This window comes from Cupressus sempervirens, chromosome 4 (assembly GCF_028749045.1).
Source record: "Cupressus sempervirens isolate cs-2001-9-10 chromosome 4, ASM2874904v1, whole genome shotgun sequence".
Lineage (NCBI taxonomy): Eukaryota > Viridiplantae > Streptophyta > Pinopsida > Cupressales > Cupressaceae > Cupressus > Cupressus sempervirens.
The window spans coordinates 564,472,169-564,494,439 of NC_143121.1; the positions used below are offsets into that span (position 1 = coordinate 564,472,169).

Consider the following 22,271-nt stretch of genomic DNA (forward strand, 5'->3'; position numbering starts at 1 on the left):
CAAAATAAACTTGCATTACAAATGGATTGTGGAAATCTGATATTGTTGATTACTTAAACATGCATATATGTTTAAGTTGTGATTGTCCTGGTAGACATGCATGCAAAATCAACAATATCAGATTTCCACAATCCATTTGTAATGCAAGTTCATTTTGGATTTGATTGTGTGTCTTTTAGCATCATCATTTCATATCACTCTCTGTAATCCATCATTAGCCGAATGAGAGAGTGCAGGATGCATGCAAAATGTCATATCATACGCAAGGCATGTGAACTATTTTATAGAATACCTGAAAAATATCGACAACAACTAATCAAACTATCATAAACACCTATAGTAACTAATATGCTTGTTCATTAATATGCTCGATACAATAAGTAAACTTGGCAACTATGCACAACAAGTTATACACTAAAGAGATTTGAGATGGACTAGCCACTCTAATTTGTGGAAGCTCCCCTAACAATGCATTTGAAATATCTGTAGGTAACTCCAAAATTAAGTTGTGGGATCATATTAATGGTTGTTAGTCAAAATTTTCTCTTGAATATGGTTGTGAGGATATTTTTTTAGCATTTGGTTCCTAATTTACTCAAGAATTGGGGTCTGATAATATTGTCTTACAAATTGTTTATTTTACAATGGAGTTGTATCTTCTATTTTATTCCTGACTAATAGAAGTTTATCTGACCCTAAGATGATCAAATCCACTTGATAAATGTTAATCTCTCTTTAAGTTTTGCACTATTTTCTATATTAGGAATAAGTCAATTCTTGAACTATCTATGACTATTGATTGCCTTATGTTTCTTTTTATTCCTGTCAAAGCCTTCATTCAACTCTATCTACCTTGCTTGTCATTCCAAAACATAAGGATTTATAATTTTTTCTCTATACACATTATCTTCCATCAAACTAGTATGTTTAATGTCCATTTTCCCATTCTCAATTTTCGTAATCTCCCTTTTTATTGATATTGGTAGAATCATGGTTGAGCCCCATGGTGTTGTTGATATCATATCAAGTGGTTGTGGATTCCCTGAAAGAGTAGTAATTCCATTTATTGGTACCAGAGGTTGTGATGGTAAAAATGGTGCCAAATGTTTCTTTACTCCTATAGGCCCCATACCAGAATGTAGAATGTATAATGTCTTGTAAAGATTGAGATGGCATACATCCACTCTAATTCAACTCGAGCTAGCTAGTCCAACCTGCACATTCATGTTTGCACCATCCATGTACACTTGAATATCTTTGTCATGAATGATTTAACATATCTTATTTAATACCCTCCTCATACACACCATGCATTGAAGGATAGGTAATCATAAGTGCTACAAGGTTTCCTTATTTTCCTCTACATCCTTCATTTTCTATAGCAATAGTTCAAACAACAACAATTTTCATTTCACACATTGTAGCACTTGCAGGATTCATTCCATGAGTTGAGACAGTAATGATAGAAGTTTTGATGCCCATCTCCCCTTGCTTAATGATAAACATATAACCTTTACAATATCAAGGAATGGAGCATCCTCAACATTAACAGTGCCTAATTTCTTTAATCCATTAATAAATGCTCCCGCCAAACCATGTACACATTCTACATTTTTTTTCAATCCTGCCAGACCATGATAGATTGCATACATAGAAGATATATTGTAATTAATGCTTGTATCATGTAGATATTTCTAGTGACATTATCTTGCCTGATGTGTTGCTCCCTTGTCTACATTTCCATCCTTAGCACAGGATTCCTATGGGAATCCACATTAACTCCAATAATCCTCCCAGGCATCATTCATTTTTACTCTTAAGATGTAACCAAGCAATATAAATGAGGGGCCCCCATAGTCCAGGGGGACACCAAATCTTTGAGAAGACCCAAAGATGATATCCACCCCAAATTCCTCAGGAGGCTTCAGTATTGTTAGTGTATGAAAATCAGAGGCCATGACAACCTTCACACCATTAGCATGAACATTCTTAACAAAATAAGAGTAATCAATAACTTCCCTCTCTATCCTAGGGTGTTGAACAAGCACCCCACAAACATCCTTGGAACTATAATCAAAGTACTTTAGATCAGATTTCATGACTTTCAACCCCAACCAACCTACCCTTATATGGCACACATCAAATGTCTAAGGATGAGAGTTACTAAAAATGATAGAAGTTTTCTTATTATCTTTGGTTATATCATTACATATCACAATAGCCTCAAAACTAGTAGTGGCCTTGTCCAAAAGAAAATCATTTGACACGGGAGCCCAGTAAGATCTAATATCATGTTCTAGTGATTCAAAAAAGATTCTAGTATATCATGGAAACCTGTTAGGAGGGGACAAGGGATGAGGATGGGGCTGAAACCTACAATAAATTATAATCTATTAAAAGTATTAACTTATTACAAATAGGGATGCACTTGCATTTAGGCACAATGCCTAGAGCTCACTACTCAATTAAAAAAATGTCTTACTGCCTTACATATATGGACAACAACTCATAGTTCACAAAGTGCTTGATATCATCCTCTTCATGCATGTTCAATTTCATTGAAGCTCACTGGATTCCACTCATTCCTGTTCACAAGATCATCAATGTATGGCTTGCATCCACACACACACCACACACACTTCAGTCATAAAAGATTACATTCATTCATATAATTCATCAACCTTGTAGAAGAAAATAAGGAAATGATTAGAATAATGAAAACATCAGGCAAATAAATAAATTACAACCTTTATCTAATGGCTTCAGTAGAGACTTGAAGCAAGTCATCTCCAAACCAATCTAAGTTCTCTTTATAGAATTCAATTAGGAGACTATCTGCTGTTGGGGTCCTTTCATCATTCAACTTTTGAATTGCATTTACTGTTTCTTATTCTGATACAGTTTAAATATTAATTATTTCTACAATATCATCTGTAATCTTACTGTGAATTATATTTTTTCTTAGATCTCTTGCACTATGTCCTTGAAATGAGAAAAGTATCTTATAGAATAGCAAAAGTTCTTCTCTATCTCTTTAAGATCACTTAGCAATTTATTATCAGCTCATATATAGTCAACTTGTTCTCAGACATTCTTAACTTTCATACATCTGAAGAAGAGTTTTGAGCTCTTATTGCCATTGTTAAGTCAATTTATTTTGGCTCTTACTCCTAATCCTTGTATATTTTTAGCATGTAGATTTTTCAATAATTTTTTTGCTATGATTAACTCCTCATTCAATTTTGAGTTATTGGGGTCATTTGAATCTTCTTCTCTAGTTTGAACAGATCTTTCTGAAGGTCATTTTATGTTTTCCTATTTTCTAAGGCTATTCTTTTGTCCAATAGTTTGAAATATAGTGGCCAAATTTTTATTGTTGTCATTCCATATTTTAATTGCATTTTTATCTTATAACGTCCATCTGTTAATTTCCCTGGTGGTAAAGATTGGGTAATTGCAATCATCTTTTAGTAAATTGGTGTTTTGAAGGAATTTATCTTGCTTTTCATTGTCCTAATGTTGATCATTAGATACATGAATCTTACAGTAGCAATAATGATGATCAGATAAAGAACAAGGGGTAACCTTGACACTACATTCATGACAGTCTGATCAAATCTTAAAAATTCTTTATTGCAATAAAATATATCCAATCTGCAATATATCCTTATACTTACCTTTTGGAAATTATACCCAGTAAACTAATTATTTTGGTTTTCTTTTCTATATCCTTCAAGAGGATCGAATAGGTTGAGCTTAATTTTCATTTTATTCTATTAACAGTTTTCATTTCCTTTGCACTTATCTCACTTCCAATAGATTTGTCCTCCCTACTCTCAACCATGTTAAAGTTAGCTCCCACAATCCAAGGGATGTATTGAAGCCCATACATCCATTTCCACAGCTCATTTCTCTTGTAATGTGCAATGGGAGCATAAATTGAGCACCACACAAACTTTTTATTGTCTTCTTCAATAACAATCTAGACAACCCTGTTGTAAGGAGAGATTTAATGTCCGATTGCAAATGGTACCCATTTGTTTGATGTTTTCATATTGCAAAGGTGTGAGTGGTGGTGTAGGTAAGATTTGAACCTCATAATTATAATTTACAGATTTAAAATCAGCACACTAAAAGGATTTTAAATTAACTACTACCAAAGTAATATACGGATTGTTCAAGGTAAGGTAAAACAAAATGTACCTGATAGGAAGGTCCCTTAGCTTCAGTAAGTGAACCATGTGTGAGTGCTTCTACTAAAAGACATTGATTAACAAAGTGGTAATTTAGATACGATTCCAATTCATCCAAATTTGTGTCCAAGACACTCGGATAGTTGAAAGAGTGTTGGGATGCAATGTCTATTGATTTGACTTCAATGCCAACTTCCATATTCATCCACTACATTAACTCAATAGCTGCATTTACACCACCTCCCAAAAGATGTGCTCCAATCAGAGCCTCCAAATAGAGCCTCCTAAAAAAAAAAGAGAAAGAAACTATGTTAATTTCCATACATAAGAAAAACATGGACACTTGCAAAAACCAAATCAGTATTTACTTGAAAGATTGAAGGTTGTTCCTCATTAACATGTTCCCCATTTTCTTCAACAAGATCTATTAAAAAAAGTGGTCCTCTTAGATTATACAGGTAAGCAAACAAGCAACAAACCAATTTTGGAGGAAAGCCAACTCAAGCAAAGTTCAACTAGAATGTGGATTAGTTTCACAAATTTGTGTCTACAATATTAATCATATCCACATTTTCGACCATAGTGGAAAAATAAATAAAAGGATTAGGAAGAGGTTGAATACAATTAAATGCTAAAATCCATTGAATCAAATAGAATGGCACATTTAATGAAATGGCTGAAGGGTGTATAAGAGAAGTTGAAAGAAGTTCTAAGTATGCACTTTTATCCTCTACAACACTACAGTAACCTAGTACAATGCCTCCAACGGGATAGAAAATAAATCAATGTTTGATAATGGCTGCATGGACCATAGTGGACAACAATCACAAGTGCATGAGCTTGGATAGGAAGTTCAAATGGGTCAATCATTGAGTTGGATTGTATCAGGCAGAATGAGTACTCCAGTATGCAGATCAGTGATCAAAGGAGAAATTTTTAGACTTTCCCTTAGCTTCCATGGCTAGTCATACCTCGTCCTGGGTGGCATCACTCCATTTCAGGGTTGGCATTAGGTTTGGAGGACACATTCAAAATGGATCAGAACTACAGGGTGGACTAGAATATTTATAATCATTTAGCAATATTAGCTTAGGCACATAGAAGTTAATTTGTATGCAGCTTAAATTAAAACTTTGTGAACATGGACAGTCAATGATGCAGTTTTTTTTGCTATCTCTTTATCCCCTGGGCCTTTTGTGGTGATTCTCGTGGTGGATTCTTTCTAACATAAGCTCTTCTCTTTGTATTGAACTTTTGGCAAATTAGTCTTTTAACTATTGAATTGGTCTAGTGGGTCATCATATATTGTAACCTAGTTTTTTAGTAATGTATCTCCATTTTTCCTTGTCTTTTTTTCTACAAAAAAAGCATCAAAGCTTAGTTACAAGACTCGAGCTTGGCACTCAAACTCAAAATATTGATAAAACAATGAAATAAAAATATTTTATAAGAAATTGAGTCTTTTACTATGCAACCCTCATTTAACCAACTTTAAAGACATAATAAAATAATCAAATAGAAGCTACATTGAATCAGTACCAAAGAGGATTTGAGTTTTGGGAAACAACATTTCCCTATATATACTCTCACGAGTGTTCAGGTATAAAAGTTCGTGGACTATAAAATCCATGGCATTAAAACAAAAAGCAGAAGTATCCTTAAATGGTAGATTAGAGTTGTAAAGGTGCCTTTTAGTGTCTTAGCCTTTTGGCTTTAGTTTTTAAATTTTTTTCCTATCTCCTGCTCATTTTTCCTAGCTAAATCTTACTATCAAGACTTAGAAAGTCTGCTCATAACCCAAACTCCGATATAATTGCATCAGAGTTATGATTACCATAATACCTGCTTGGTGAGCCACCAACAATATTTACTCTTCCCTTCAACATGGAAACCTGGATATATTTTAGAAGATTGATGTCAATTAATAACTAAAAGCAATAATATAAGACATTTAGGCAAATTGACAATCAATTGCAACATCTTGTAAAAGTTCAACCCACAGATAAAACTAAGTAGATCAGATATTTATATCTGATCCAAAACACAATTTGCAAAAGGAAATGTTATCACCAATAAAAGGAAACACACGTGCATATGCATGTGCTTGAACTTTGTATATACACTCAAAGAATTAGGTCTACATTTAAACAAGAAATTCAAAAGGCTTCTAAACAAATCAATCTTATCTCAATTTAGATTATGAAAATGAAAGCACAACTTTTACTTCTTTACGATGACTGATACATATCAGATCTATCCATTCAGAATGGAAGGAAAATAAGCCTTTTCAACGAGGTAATATCAAATAATTTCTAAGTATTCAAACAAGAAAATGAACTACCTTACTCTATGATTTGAAACAGTGAATATCAAATGAGCCATATAGAACAATCAATGAAAATGTTCTAAGTGGTCAAGCAAACTATCAAAACTGCATAAAGATCAATGGTATGTAATAACCCCAACTGGGTATGGCTTCAATAAGCACCAATTTCCTTTCCAATTCAGTTGTTTGAAATTTCATCAAACACTTTGACAATGACTAACCCTCACTGTTATGCAGTTTCTTATGGGATTTTTAAGTGATTCTTCTAGTTTGAATTTTAGATAATATGTTGGAAAGAAATGACAGTACTAAAACTTCATCAAACTAAGCCAATTCTAAATATGAGAATCAAATTTGTAATGCTGAATGTACCAATGAAACTCATAAAATTGAAATGTGAATAACTGATATCAGGAACAGTGTAATAATCCCTGCTTGCTCTAATCAAGGAGATCAAGTTTGGGCTAGAAGTATTTTGTCAAATAGTTAGCATGTAACCTAGGTCTTAAACTTGGATACTACTATAAGAAATCACTCATGGGAACATAGTAACAATACCAAAGGAATGTGCAAACAATATGAAAACTCAAGAGATAACAGTTCTGAATTTTTATTATTCTCCACTACAGCAGAGCTCGTACAACATTTAATCTATCCGAAACCATGAAGGAGTAATCAATGACTGTATCCCAAGAAAATAATCTATGTTTACATTACTAACACAAGTTACCAACACAAACAAATGATAAAGAGAACCTGGTATAAATCACAAATAATAGAGGAACTATGCTACTATTTATGACATGTCTTTAATGATCTTAGTTCAGGGCTCCTAACTCCCAGTTACTCCAACGTGCACCAACTACTGGTAATCTGTCATAGTGTGGTTTCTTTGACCTATGAACTCTTTGCAACTGAAGCTATATGTGCAGTGTGTCTCTTGGAGAAGCTTGGAGTGTCAGCCAACTAGTAGTCTCTCTTTCTCCTTCACACACCACCCTTTTAATGCTACAAGGTTCTGATGCTGCACATGACTAATGAAAAGTTTCTTTGTGGAAAATTCTTCTTTTCCTTGGAATGATTTGGAAGAAAGTTTCTTTACTGCCACTGTAGTTCCATCATGAAGTACCCCCTACATTGAGCAAATAAATGAAGAAAATAATTAAAACATCAAACAATACAAACAATAGAAGCTACAAAATTAAAACATCAAACAATACTAACATAAGGCAGGGATAAAAGATAGTGGAACCACATTGAGGTTGAGGATTGGGGAGAAGGATTCAAGATACAAATAAACAATAGAGAACATAACTTGTAGTGAGTCACCATAAACATGGTAGTGAAATTAGAAAAATGTAGCGCTCGGCTTGGTAACAATCAAAGACTACTGACAAAGAGGCAACTAAATTGGTCCAAGCACTAGAAAAACACAAGGAGTTGTCTCCAACCAAATTTGCAGACAATTAACCACTGATTTTTAGTCAATAAGGATTAACTCCTTAAGTCCTCTCACCAAGTTATCTCTCCAGGTCATCTCACCAAGTCGACTCACCATCTTGTCTCACCAAGTTGGCCTCTCTATGTAGGCTCATCAATCTGCCCCACCAAGTCACCTCTTTAAGGCTGCTGACAATGTCCCAAAGTAATGGTCTATTCCCAAAGTATTGGTCTATTCCTTCTAATAAAATCAACTTTGCCACTTGGTATTAGGAGATGATTTCATAAAATTTATCTATGAACCAAAACTGTGATAACATGACAAAATAATTAGCTCCTCTGACTGGTTTGGAAAATTTAATTTAAACTCCTTATACAAAAATAAATTTTATAATCAAAATCTACAAATCACGTATATTTGTTCATTGAGATTTTCCAATTAGAATATGCTCAAGAATGAGCATTTACAACTATTAAAAATATCACTAGCCCATGTTAAGCATAATGATCATAGTATTTAGAAAATTGTCAAAGGTGGGGCTGTGTAATAGACTACTTGGGTTGGGAATTCATTAAAGATGATAAGTTTGCAATAATGCATTAAACATTGGAATCTCTGATTATTTTCTTCTTTGGAAGGTGAAAAGATCTACCAAGTGACCTTAACATAAACCTACAACAAGATTATCCATCAACACATTTTATCAACATTGGTTAGGATGAAACATAAAATAGGGTTTGAGTTACTTTATTGGGTTTTGTTCTAACTTACATGAAAGTGCGTCTATTTGAAATCTCATCTTCATCTGCAAGCTTGAAATACCCAAAACTCCCAATGTATCCATGCTTTCTATAATTATTATAAACTTCAGTATATATAGAAGTATGATGTGACCAGGCTGATAAGGATTCAATGGCCATAACTCTACTCTTCTTCCTATTTTTCTCACAGTCTTGAGCACCATCTTCTGATCCACAGACCCAACAACTATTATCTTGTGCATGCTCATCTCTATGTCCACAATTTGCACACCTGCAGAGTTTTATGATAGAATTATCAGCTAAAGTTTGAATGATTTAACACATCTTATTTAATAACCTCCTCATACACACCATGCATTGAAGGATAGGTAATCATAAGTGCTACAAGTTTTCCTAATTTTCCTCTACATCCTTCCTTAGTTTCTCCATATTGATATTTTCTTTAGCAACAGTTCAAACAACAACAATTTTCATTCCACACATTGTAGCACTTGCAGGATTCATTCCATGAGCTGAGATAGTAATGATAGAAGTTTTGATGCCCATCTCCCCTTGCTTAACGATAAGCATATAACCTTTAAAATATCAAGGAATGGAGCATCCTCAACATTAACAGTGCCCAATTTCTTTAATCCACTAATAAATGCTCCCGCCAAACCATGTACACATTCTACATTTTTTTTCAATCCTTCCAGACCATGATAGATTACATACATAGAAGATATATTGTAATTAATGCCTATATCATGTAGATATTTCTAGTGGCATTATCTTGCCTAATGTGTTGCTCCCTTGTCTACATTTCCATCCTTAGCACAGGATTCCTATGGGAATCCACATTAACTCCAATAATCCTCCCAGACATCATTCATTTTTACTCCTAAGATGTAACCAAGCTATATAAATGAGGGGCCCCCATAGTCCAGGGGGACACCAAATCTTTGAGAAGACCCAAAGATGATATCCACCCCAAATTTTTTTGTGCTGGTCTCATTTTTAACTTGTCACATGTTTCCCCAGTAAGACTCTGTGTTGCCTCCCATTATGACTCTAGTGCCCATCGGATAATGCATTGGTTTCTAGGAGATCTTGGGTTCATTCTTTACTTCCTTCGCAGTCCTTGACCCTAGTTAGAATCAGTTGTTGCCTTTTTTTTTGAAGACAACAAAAATTAAAATATTTCAAGTCATCTTCCCTCTGTATGGGGAAGTTTATAAAAAATCTTAACTTTCACACTTATCCAACCTCAAACTTTAACTTTCACATGTTTGGAGCATTGATCAAATTGGTACACTTGAGATTGTTGCTTGGAAATCCTTGATGAAGGAAGGCTCATTCCATTAATTGTGAACTTATTGGTTGGTTGCAGACTAGCCACACCACTCTGTAGTTTGCCATAATAGTAGAGAGTTGGCAAGTTCTTCTTGGCCAAGGCAGGGAGAGTTCATAGTCTCAGACTCATGCAGGCTTCTTCCAGCCACTTCTGAGACAATCTAGACTAAGGCATTACTCAAAATTCATGCTAAGACTATAGACCACTCCTATGCTTCGAATAGAGTGTTGAAATTGGTGATATCAGAATGTATTTCACAAATTCATGTTATTGGCAGCATTAGTCATGGATCATTTTAGACCTACCACATGTGAAGTGTCCATTTTATGTTAGTTTGAGCTTCACTTGGTTTCAAGAATACTATAATATTCTCTACTTAACAAGGCTAACCACATGAAGGTGGAAGATCATCTGGCCTCACCCCCCTCCCCCTAAAATTAATCTAAAGTACCCATTATCATCTAATTACATACTTCATTTATTCATTCATCCATTTATGAACTATAACATTCAATCAATACAATCACATAACATTCATTAATATGATATAAAATTCATTAATACACAATACTAATCAAGACTTCATTAAGACATAACAATATTCATTAACATAAAATAAAAATCAGTATTAATACGCATCATTCATACATAATTACTTAAAACAAAGTTCTTTCATTATCCAACAAGGTTTATCAAAGAAGATTTTTAAAACATCATTTCGTCTTTTTGTTTTTTTGAGCTCTCTTAAGAAAAGCGCTCATAGGAGCATCCATATCTACATCATTCTCGTCCTCTTCTAGCACATGTAATGTCAAATTATGATGGCTCCTTCTCTCTGCAGGAGTAGGAGGTTGTTGCACTAAAGGGGGCTCTGTTGCAAGAACAAGTGAATGGGATAAATTGGCATACTCTTTTTCTTTTTTTAACTGTTACTAGTCTATAATTAAGTGCTAGTACAACATAACATGCATTTCTCTTACCTGACAATGCCACATCATGTACATTAACATTTTGATCCGCTGCCATGTCAACATGTTGAACACTTGGAACATGTTCCACTCCTTTGGAATGATGTTCAACATGCTCTAAAATATTCAAAAAAAGGATACATGTCAAATTGCAATTGAAGATGTTAAATTGTATTCATAATTGCATAGTTAATTTCCAATATAAAATTAATACCTCCACCACTATAATGCACATTATGGCCTTCATCACGAGCAGGTTCTATGGTAGGATATGAAGACTGCAATAAAATGTTATGCACATTGTTATGCAGTCAATTTACGTTCAAAACTAATACCAAAAAAGAAAAGGATCAACTTTTCAATTTCATTTACTTTTCATCTAACCAATTTACTTGTGAGATATCATTTGGTAAACTGGATTCTTGGGCAAGGCTTATAGATTCTTCACATAGGCATCCAGCCATGACTTTATAGCCTTCCTTCAAGGAAAGTTTTCTATCTTCATCTGTGACCTCCACATTGAATTCTGTGCCCTATATTTTTTGCTTAATATCAACAATTTTGTATGTATGGTTTCACTAGAAAAAACTTTTTGCAACATTATATTTAAAAAAATTATTTCATATAATTGGTCCTACTTACAACTCGAGACTGGAGATTCATATAGCCACCAGAGCCAAGTTTGTGTTGGCCAAACTTTTCTAGTCTCGCTTTTGTAGCCACGGATGTGTCCTGCAATCTATGAAAAATTTCAAACATCTTAGATTATATATTTACAAATATGAATAATTAGTGCATGATTACAATGTACTTAATACTATGATGACATACCTCTTTTTGCCCTGTGTTGCTTCATTATTTCTATCTTCACATAGCCTTTTCTCCTTTGCATCTTCTACTATTTCATTCCACTCCATTGGTGGAATCATAGTAGGATGGTCATACTTTGGGTTATCCTTAAGAGCCCTTCTATATTTATCCCTCATAGTCTTTATATGCTTTGCTGCTCTTTTTAGAAGTAGGCTATTGTCAAAAATGTTTTTTCCAAATTTCTCGTCAAAAGATGCAATGAGCTGATTTTTTAATTCCACGGTTTGTAAATTCCACCTTTTTAAAAAAAAATGGATTGTTAGATCAATAACTTTAATATATTACAATAAATGGAAGGAAAGAAAAATTATGTAGCAATGATATGAAACTATGTACCTTTTACATATGGTGGGTCTGAATAGTCTCAATGTCATATGAAAAAGATGGTCAAAGAAAACATTATTACCTACAAAAACATAAAGGAGTTATCAGTCCAAAATGAGTAATATAAAAATAAATTAAATTTACACTTTAAATAAAAAAAATTTAAAGCACCTGGAAGCTTTCGTTCTTTTAACGGAAACATAGTTTTCTTATTCAGCAATAATGTCCCTTCATATGAACCAGTACTAATCAAACGAACTACTCCAGGAAATGGATCAGCTTCAGCAGTACTGCTCTCTACTGGTCTATCAACTGAAACATCATGACAATTAAAGTAGACACCAAATGAATTAAAGCAAACTTATGGATATAATCAAATTGAAGAAATTGACTAGCAAAAATGTTTTTTCCTCGCATTCTATTAAGGATTGCATGTCCTATTTTTAACAATTAGATTTTACAATAGTTTATAAGGATTTTATGAGTAGTTAGTTTAGAAGAATTCATCTCTCATGAATGGAACATATAGCAATCATTGCATCTAAGCAAGGTCTTCACACGAATGCAAAATATGTATGTATGTATGCATGCATGGTGTGTGTATTCATGTGTTTGTGTATATGCAGGCTTCTATAGACATCATTTAAGCACTAATATGCTACTTCATTGTTCATCAACTTGTACAAATACATTAAAAAATATAGCAAAACAAGGTTTTACCAATTCTAGTGGGCATAGATGAGGATGTCTGCATGCCCCTTGTTGCTAATGATGCACTAGGAAATAGTGGACCAGCAACTGAAGGAGGAGTCCACACTTCATCATGAGCTAAAGAATACAATATTGTTAGAAAATAATACAATATTGTTAGCAAAGACATTTGCAATGGATAAAGATCAAATGGAATACTAGCTACAAATGTCCATAAAAAAAAAAGTAAGTGTTATAATGTTGATGAAAACAAACAAAGTGCTACTTACATGAAGGTTGTGCGCAATGAGCATCACCATGTTCACCATGTGATGTCACAAATGGCACAAATGTCTATACAAGTACACATAAAATTAGAGATCATGATCCATAAGATAGTATAAAATATTCATATCTATTGAACTTTTATTATTGCTTTAGTTGAATTATTGCTTACTTGCAAAGATTGGATTCTACGGCCCAATTTTGTTCTCAGTGCCTCTTTCTCCTCACTTCTGTCAACCTCGATGGTAATGTTAACAAGTTCATCAGTGTATCTTTGCTTGATTTGCTGGGTGATGAACACAGGGTCAGTACTAAGGGTGATGTTATGTAGATATGAAGCTCGTATTTTGGATCGCATTTGATCAGCGGTCATTCTAGCTTTTTCCTATCATTTGTGACATCAAATATCAGTAAAATTTCATCAAAACAACTCCAAAGACATAAAGAAATGAACATAATAATACAACATTTGTTTCCATATTAACATTAAAATTTACAATATTTAATGTTTACCTGTAGTGAAGGTGTCCGAGATGGTGCATCCATATCGCCCTGTGAAAAAAATTAGTAAGTCTTAGCAATCAGTAGCGAAATTAAAGTAATAGACTTACCAAAAAAAATGTTAATAATAAAGTAGATTTTATATGTAAATCATTTGTCTTAAGTTAAAAATTTAGTGTAACTAATGTGTATATTAAAAAAAATATTTGACATGTTCTACTTAATGTTTATATGTGCACATATGGTTTAGAAAAAAAGTTTGGTCGTACAAGACCCCATCATAGTTGACATTGATCCTAGCTGGATATTTCATTGATCATCATGATCTTCATCCATGTCATCATCATCATCATCATCACCATCATCGTACTTGTCACTTTGATCATCTTCGTCACAACCACCATCTTCATTGCCATCATCATCATCTTTATCACCATCATCATCATGACCATCATCACCATGATCATGATCTTCATCAACATCATCATCATCATTATCACCATCTTCTTCATCTTCATCACTGGGTAATTTTTGTTCCTGATAATCATTTACTTCCTCTTCTACTTCTTCAATTTCTTCTTCTTCGATCACATTATACTTTACCGGCCTTCCTCTTGGGTCATGTCTAATAACAAATGACCAACCTAGTTTGTGTGGAACACCAAAATAAAGCACTTGCTCGAATTGGCTTGGAAGAACATAGGGCTCATCTCTGACTGGCTCAAATGACCTTGTATTAATCATAGTAAATCCACTATCATGTTCAATAACAGTCCTATTAGGATCATTTTGATTCAGTCGTAACCTGAACCATTTGACAAAAAATAGAAGTATTTTGAATGAATTAAAGTCGCACTCAAGTATATCATCCAAAATGCCATTGTATCAATTTTTAGATTGTTGAGGATATATATCAGTTCTAGATGAAATATTGGTGACCGGAAAGACAACACTTATCCCGGAATCACACGTTTTCTTCGTTTCATCTAACTTTTTTGTGCAAAATTTATAGCCATGGTAGTACATAGCTTTGTGGTGTTTGACCTGCAATTATTCAAACATGTCAAGATTATTTGCATTGATCTGTGAGTTGATATTAAACTTATGTGTGATGATTAGTAATCTTATGCGTACCTTTGTATCTCTTAAGCCATATATTAGATCAAGTACCATTTGTGTAACATTGGGATCTCCATTACGATGAGCTTCTTTAACCAATGATACAACACCATCCCATGTTAATGAGCGACCATTTTCTTGAGACTATTCAATCCATACTGTCATCCAATCAAGATTGTTTGCAATATACAAGTGTAGTGCATCCCACTCATGACCAACTATAAAGAAAACAATTACACTAGTTACAAACAACTTATATATATTGATGATGAATAATAATTATTAAAATTTAAAAAAAAAACTTATAATTACCTCTCAACCTCCTCATTCTGCCTTTCCCCGTCAAGTACTCCCCTTCGAATTTGTCATTAGAGTTGGGATCCCAAATGCGATCTACATAGATATCTGCTGCAAACTTTGGAAGATATTCAGTAATGTACACCATGGTCTGGTATATCATATATCCCTCTATCATAGAACCCTCAGGCCATGCTCTTTGTTGAACCAAGCCCTTCATAAATTTCAAGTGCCTCTCAACCATCCATATTGATCTAGCTTGTACAGGTCCACACAATTCAATCTCCTCAACTTGATGTATGAGGTAGTGTTCTTGAGCATTGAAAAAGGTTGGAGGTAAACACTTTTGCATTTTACACATAAGCAATGGAATTTTTCTCTTCCAATATTTTATATCTTTTTTGTCAATTTCTTTAGATGATAACCACCTAAAAGAGATTCAACACACAAAACAAGATAAACAAGATTTCAAATAAAATTTTACAATAGATTTAAGAGAAAAAGCTACAAATCTAAGAAAAAACACTTCTAACCTCATGTATTTTCCAAGATCATATATAACTTGTTTAATACTATTGTCAAACTGTTGTGGAAGGGATAGAGGTAGGACGAACTGCAATCATTAAAAATGATCATTTTAATATATTATTAAATAATGCAATAGGTAGTACATTCAATCTTACAAATATACTGTAAATATAGAACATGACTTACCTTGACGAAGGTATGCCAATCATGTGTTTTCAACCTTGGCCCAAAATCACCTTTCTTTGATAGAAGAGTGCTTATATTTGCAGCAAATCCTGTTGGAAAATTTATTTTTTTATGACTCCTTTTAATGCATCACTTTGTTGCACCATTAATAACCAAGGAAGGGCACTTGTATTTATGTAGTCTCCATTGCTATTTGATTCAATGGAAGCTTTTAGTGCATGATTGGATTCATAAATGTCGGTACAAATTTTGGCAATTTGTTCTCAATCACACCTTCCATCCAACATTTTTCATAGTGTCTCTGTTACATTCTTTCCAATATGCATAGCATCAAACAAATGCACAATTGGGAGATCCTTGTAGTATGGTAACCTACTAAATTGAGTAGGATAATTTTTCATTCCTCTAGGAAGGTTGTCATTGATGCCTTGACGACCTTCACAAGCATCAATGACAACATTAGTAAATATAAGACAATATCAAAATACAAATTTTAAACTTCGGACAACAAATTGGATATTACCTCGACAATTTAGTCGATCATATTCTAACTTCCATAAATGAGGTTTCATTCTTTGTGGCCTTGATGATGTCTCTTCTTTTCCATTGAAAAGATGTTTTTCAGCAATTTGATACCTATGATTATTGTGGAGAAAGTGTCTAAACTCATCAAACACCTACTTTCTTAAAGTTTTTGAATGACAAGATTTCATCTTCGGACCACAAACTGGACATGCAAGTTTTCCCTTTGTCTGAAGACCTAAAAGATCATGTAGAAGTGGATCATGTACAATTATCATGTGCAACTTAAAAATTTGATAGTAATGTGTAAGCAATATAACAAACCAAAAATATGTGATATTAACAATATAACATACCACAAAAATGAGTTAGCCCAAGGGCATCATGTATTGTCCATACAAGCATTGCATGGAATTGAAATTGTCAATGTCCTATCAGTCTAGAGATGTCATACATAGTGATGCCATTCCATAACTTCAACAACTCATCAATTAGGGGCTCAATATACATGTTCATATCTTTAACTTGGTATTTACCTAGCAATTGAATGAACATAAACATTACATTATTATTATGACCATTTTCATGCACTATTTATAAATTAATTTAGATAACTATAAAATGAAAAAAATACCTGGCACAACCATTGACAACATTATGTTCTCCCTCTTTATGGACATCCAAGGAGGAATATTATTGTTAACAACAAAAATAGGCCACACTGAGTAAACAGATCTCATATCTCCATATGGATTGACACCATCCGCTGCCAATGAAAGCTTTAGATTACGAGGTTCTTCTTTAAAATGTGACCATGTTTCTTCTATCTCTTTAAATGTAGAACCATCGGCAGGCATTTGCATAATGTCATCCTAACTTCTATTGCATGCATGGTAATCCATAAATTGTGCCAAGCTAGCGCACCTGAATAATCATTGAAGACATGGAATAATGGGAATGTACCAAAGAACCTTGTGAGGCACTTTTTTTTTTATTTGATCTGATCGATATCTACTACTATGACAATTAGGGCATTCTGTTGCAAATTCATGTTGTTTATGATATAGAATGTGATCATTGGAACATGCATGTATTGTTTAATACTTCATTCCAATCTGATCCATAATGTTAGATAATTCTCGGTACCAACAAGGCAAAATGTTTGATGGTGGTAACAAAAACTTACTAGTCAACCTACAACAACAAATATGCATTATTAATATAATGAATAGTAATTGTATGCTAACATTGAAGATGAAAAAAATGACATACCTTAGCATACGTGACATTGCTACATTGATATACCATTCATAACCTTTAAGTTCACCAACAACACTATAGCCAAGAGTAGAGTTGTTTGGGAGCCTTCGTATAAGGGCTTGTGTGCCTTCTCAAGTAAAGGTATATCAAGACCATCTTCATCATCATTATCAGATTCGCTAGTACCATCATTGTGAGCCTCTTCATCACCTGCCCCAATTCCATCTTCTTCAATCATGTCCTCTGGCACATTATCATCTTCTTCCATGAGAGTGTTATCCTCAGCTTGGATATTCACACCTCCATGTTCCTCCAATACGAAATCCACATTTAGCAATGGACGAAAATCATGGCCCACTTGAACATGACCATGTTTCCTACAATGACTCTGGGCTGTTGTGATTAGAATTCTTCGAGTCTTTAACCCTTTACACTTTTTGCAAGGACAATAACATTTATTAGGTTTTCTTTGAAACTGAGCCCACAATGCAACCATTGTCTCATTTTGTTCAATGTTCATATTGTCAAGCTTGGTCTTTCTTCATAGGAAAATATATCTGCAAATAAATTGGAAATTTTGTGATTAATGTTTATATCTGCACATATGGTTTTTCTTGATTATTGTTTTCAAATGTAACTAAAATGATCCTATAATTTCTAGAAGGCATAGATGTTTGTAAAATGTGGATTTATAGACAATGTATGTTAATTATTTCCATCTGAAAGAGTATGTTAATTAGAGAAGGATAACTTATCAACAAAATCAAAATGTTGAATACAAAATATCTACACAAAAAAGATCCAGCAGTGTATCTACAAAAATTAGAATTGCTATAATCTGACACATTTAAACCTAGAATATATTGACTATAATTGCATTCAAAATAGTGAAATATTTCAATGCATCCTTGGTCTTTTGGTGAAGTTGAAAGTTGAAATCATCCATAACGTAAAAAAGAAAATAATAAGTGATTTCCTTCTTCTGATAAGTTTGAAGTACTCACATTTATTTTAGTTATCTCTAAAATCATTTATTTTCTAGAGATCTCTCTATGTTCAAATGATTTCATATGGAATGTGGGGATGCCAGGTGGCGGCCCTAAAATTCTATGGCATTAGATATTACAGGGCTCATATGATCAGCATTAAACATTAAATGATTAAGCAATAAACAATTGAGCAAAGCCATTGGATTAAACTAAAATGTTTGTGTTTGTAATGAAAAAAAGAAACATGCACCCACATGCTTCGACTAATTATGTAACAACAAATGCTTTGGTAACTAAGCACTACCACATGTAATACAAAGGTGACATTATTTGTGATCTGCTTGGTTTGTTCAAGGGATTTCAAATAGAGATGAAATATATGCATACAATACCTAGGTTAGTTGTGGAGAAGTATACAGATATAAATTACTTTATGGTTGAAACTAATTTGACATGCATGGAGGTTATTGATCCTAGAGAGATATTTATTCACCATTCTTGGTTATGAGGTTAGCCAAGAATTTCTTGAAAAACATGCTGAGGTTATGTTGGTCTCACCTAGAGATAAGGAAGCATAAATATGGTGGACTTATAGTGAGAAATTTAGACAAGGGAATAATTATACAAATGATCTAGAAAAATGAAGGTAGAGAAATTTGTGGAAAATATTAGAAAAAAGGAGGGCATTATCAAATAATAATGGGAAGTGATGAAGAAGGAAAGCAAAGTTTCAATAAAGGTTCAATTGGGAATCACAAGCATAAAACCAATCAAGGACAATGTTACGAAGAGTGTAGAGGTGGTAGAAACACCTGATATTTTGGCAATAAAAGTTGAGGTTACTCCTCAACCTCACAAGGTTACAAGGAGATCGGACTCCTCCTACTTCTAAGCTAGAAAAACTAGCTAAATAGGGACCTACAAGAGCTACAAGGAAGAAGGCAAAGTCATAATGATACAGGGGCATCCAGAGATTCCAATTATTTTCAAGATCTGGGATTCTAATGCACTTTAAATGATTATTTTAATAATGTTGGGATGAGTCTTAGTTTTATATAGTTAATTTAATGATGTAATTGGGCATTATAAGTTAAGAGTTTTGAATAAACTCCAAGATACTTTACTAGTATCTTTAATATATTTAGAATTATAATGAGTCGGGTGTGGGAAGTTAAAAGTCAATTTTAAGAATTAGTTATTGGGTTACCTTCTTTTGAATATCTTTAGATATATGTAATTAAAGAAACCTGAGAGGAATATATATAATTTTTTCTGAATAGTAGTAGTATGAGAAGATTTGAGAATCAAGGAAAGTGGAGAAACAATGTAATCAGGAATGGAATAATGGTAGAATTTAATTATGTTTAGATATTTTGTTTCTTCATTGTTCTTATGCACATTGGAGTAAACAAATTTTATGGAACTATATTGTATTCAAAACTTGCGCTAATTGCTATTTGGTTTGAAGATACTAAATCTATTTATAATTTCTCTATTCTTACCTTGGTGGCTGGTCACGATGAGTATGAAATGGTTTAACAATAGTTTAAAAGAGAGTTGTGATTGAAGTCATCACCAATTACAATACAATTTCAAAGATCTCAATTTTGTTTTGCTCCAAGTCAATTCTTGGTATCGGCTATTGGTTTCAAGAAGTTAAATGTTTGAATATGAAATTGGGGTATGCTTTATGATACCGGTTTCTTTTTCAAGATTTGGTTTTAGTTCTACATCGGATTGAAATAGTCCCAATTTGGGAATAGCAGCAATCTAGTGTGATACATTCGGTTTCTCTTTAAAATTGATTAAGCAATGATTAAGTCTTAAACATTCTTATGCATTGAAACTCGAAACAGTTCCAGACAAACCGGTCTATGCATATTGGATTGAGGGTAGCCAGATAATGGAAGATGGTTTAATGTTGCCGAGAGACTTGTTGCCATAGTCACAATTAAAAAGGGAACTAATATCATTTGTAATTCGTATGGATGTTAGACTGTATTGAAGGGATTTTTAGATTGGTCACAATATGTAAATTGAATGTGTGTTTGTAATGACAGTGACGCTATTCAGAGGGACCCGAGAGCAATCCATTTTGCAGAGGTATGTCATTGAAGAAGCCATGCCATTGAAAAACTTAATGGTTATATTATACTGATATAATTATAGGACATAATGAATTTGAAATGGACTTTTCTGAAAGAGTTTATTGTTTGATGGGAAACAATTATAGAAAGATGTTCTAAGTAGTCAGTTGCATGACAATCTGTTTACTGTCATTTAGTCCATTTAAATTTTGACTACTCGAAGTTCAAAATATTTTAAGTCTCAATTCAATATTTGGAAAAGGAGTGAGACAATTAAGCTATTGTATTGTATTGGAGACATTATTGTCATCAGCAAATTAAAAGTTCTTATGAATCTCTACTTGATTTTTGCAATGAAGAATAATGAAACATGCAAATTTGAATCACTGAGTGGATTCTCTGCATCACATAAGGCCCAAGACCCAAGAAAGCTAAGGTCATAGAATAGAAGAAGATAGATAAAGGTAGGAAATTTTTAAGTTAAAATATGAAAATGAGGAAGAAGAAGAAAAAACATCAAAAATCACACAAACTAACATTGAAGAGAAAAAAAGAAAAGAAATGGAAACTGGATTTGAAAAATATAATTGCAAGGATTAAGAATGAATGAAAACTGGATCAAACCACAAGATGTAACTAATGATGTTAATTAGTTCTATAACACTGTTAGAAAACCTACAGAGAACATAACCTACTATTGGATCATAACCTACAACATATCACATTTACCATTGAGCCTATGCAACCTACAAGGAACATTGGAAATTACTTGTGTGATCTTACTTGCAACCTTAGCATGCATGGAATTTTGATCAAGAGAGGATAAGATACTCCAATATTTTATTCTACGGTTAATATGGTCATAAAACACACATCAACACTCCCCACATACAATGATTTTACAGTCTAGATTATTGTCTGGCATATTTTTTGTTGAGGAGTTCTCCATCCTAGTTATGTTTCAGTGAAGAAATCTATATATTTTATATATATCAACATTCTTGGAACTTTCTGTGTAATAACTTGGTAGTCATCCCCTGAAAGTTGAAGTTATATTGATGTAAGATATGCCTGGCTAGATACTACTGGATTAGGGTTTTTTTCCTGTATTGAGGACTATCATATGTTTACTGCCCTAAACTCACCCACCATTTAAATTTAAATAAGAAGGATGCCCCTTGTGGTCTGTAGAAGAATGCCATATTAACCTTCTCCATGTTTAAAATTTTATAGAAAAACATTTATTGCAAGTGCCAATAACCTTGAACAATTGCATCAGATTTCTCCATGTTCGAAGGTTCTTGCTTTGTAGTGTTTTGATTCTATGGATTGTTGGCTTTTTTGGTCTAGTCCTGTCTCACTATGCATTCCCTAGTCTAGTTCCATGGTTGAAACTAAGTGTTTCCTCTTCTAAAGGGCTTATAGAGAATCTAGTCACATAGATCTGCCTGCGAATAAGGAAAGTGTTGGTTTGGGGCCTTCGATTTTGTTTGTCTCACTTCTATCTACAAATATAGGTGGTTTACTGGCAGAAGTGAATGTTATCAAATTATTTTGTGCTTGAAGACATGAAATGGGTTTCTAGGAGAGT

The 22,271-nt window shown here is 33.4% G+C and overlaps 2 pseudogenes; both read right to left on the reverse strand.

The window, feature by feature from the left end:
- Positions 1 to 860: 860 nt before the first annotated feature.
- LOC149562459 (glycine dehydrogenase (decarboxylating), mitochondrial pseudogene) lies at positions 861 to 1,495 on the reverse strand (annotated as a pseudogene).
- A 13-nt stretch (positions 1,496 to 1,508) lies between these two features.
- On the reverse strand, positions 1,509 to 21,969 carry LOC149562460 (glycine dehydrogenase (decarboxylating), mitochondrial pseudogene; annotated as a pseudogene).
- Positions 21,970 to 22,271: the final 302 nt, after the last annotated feature.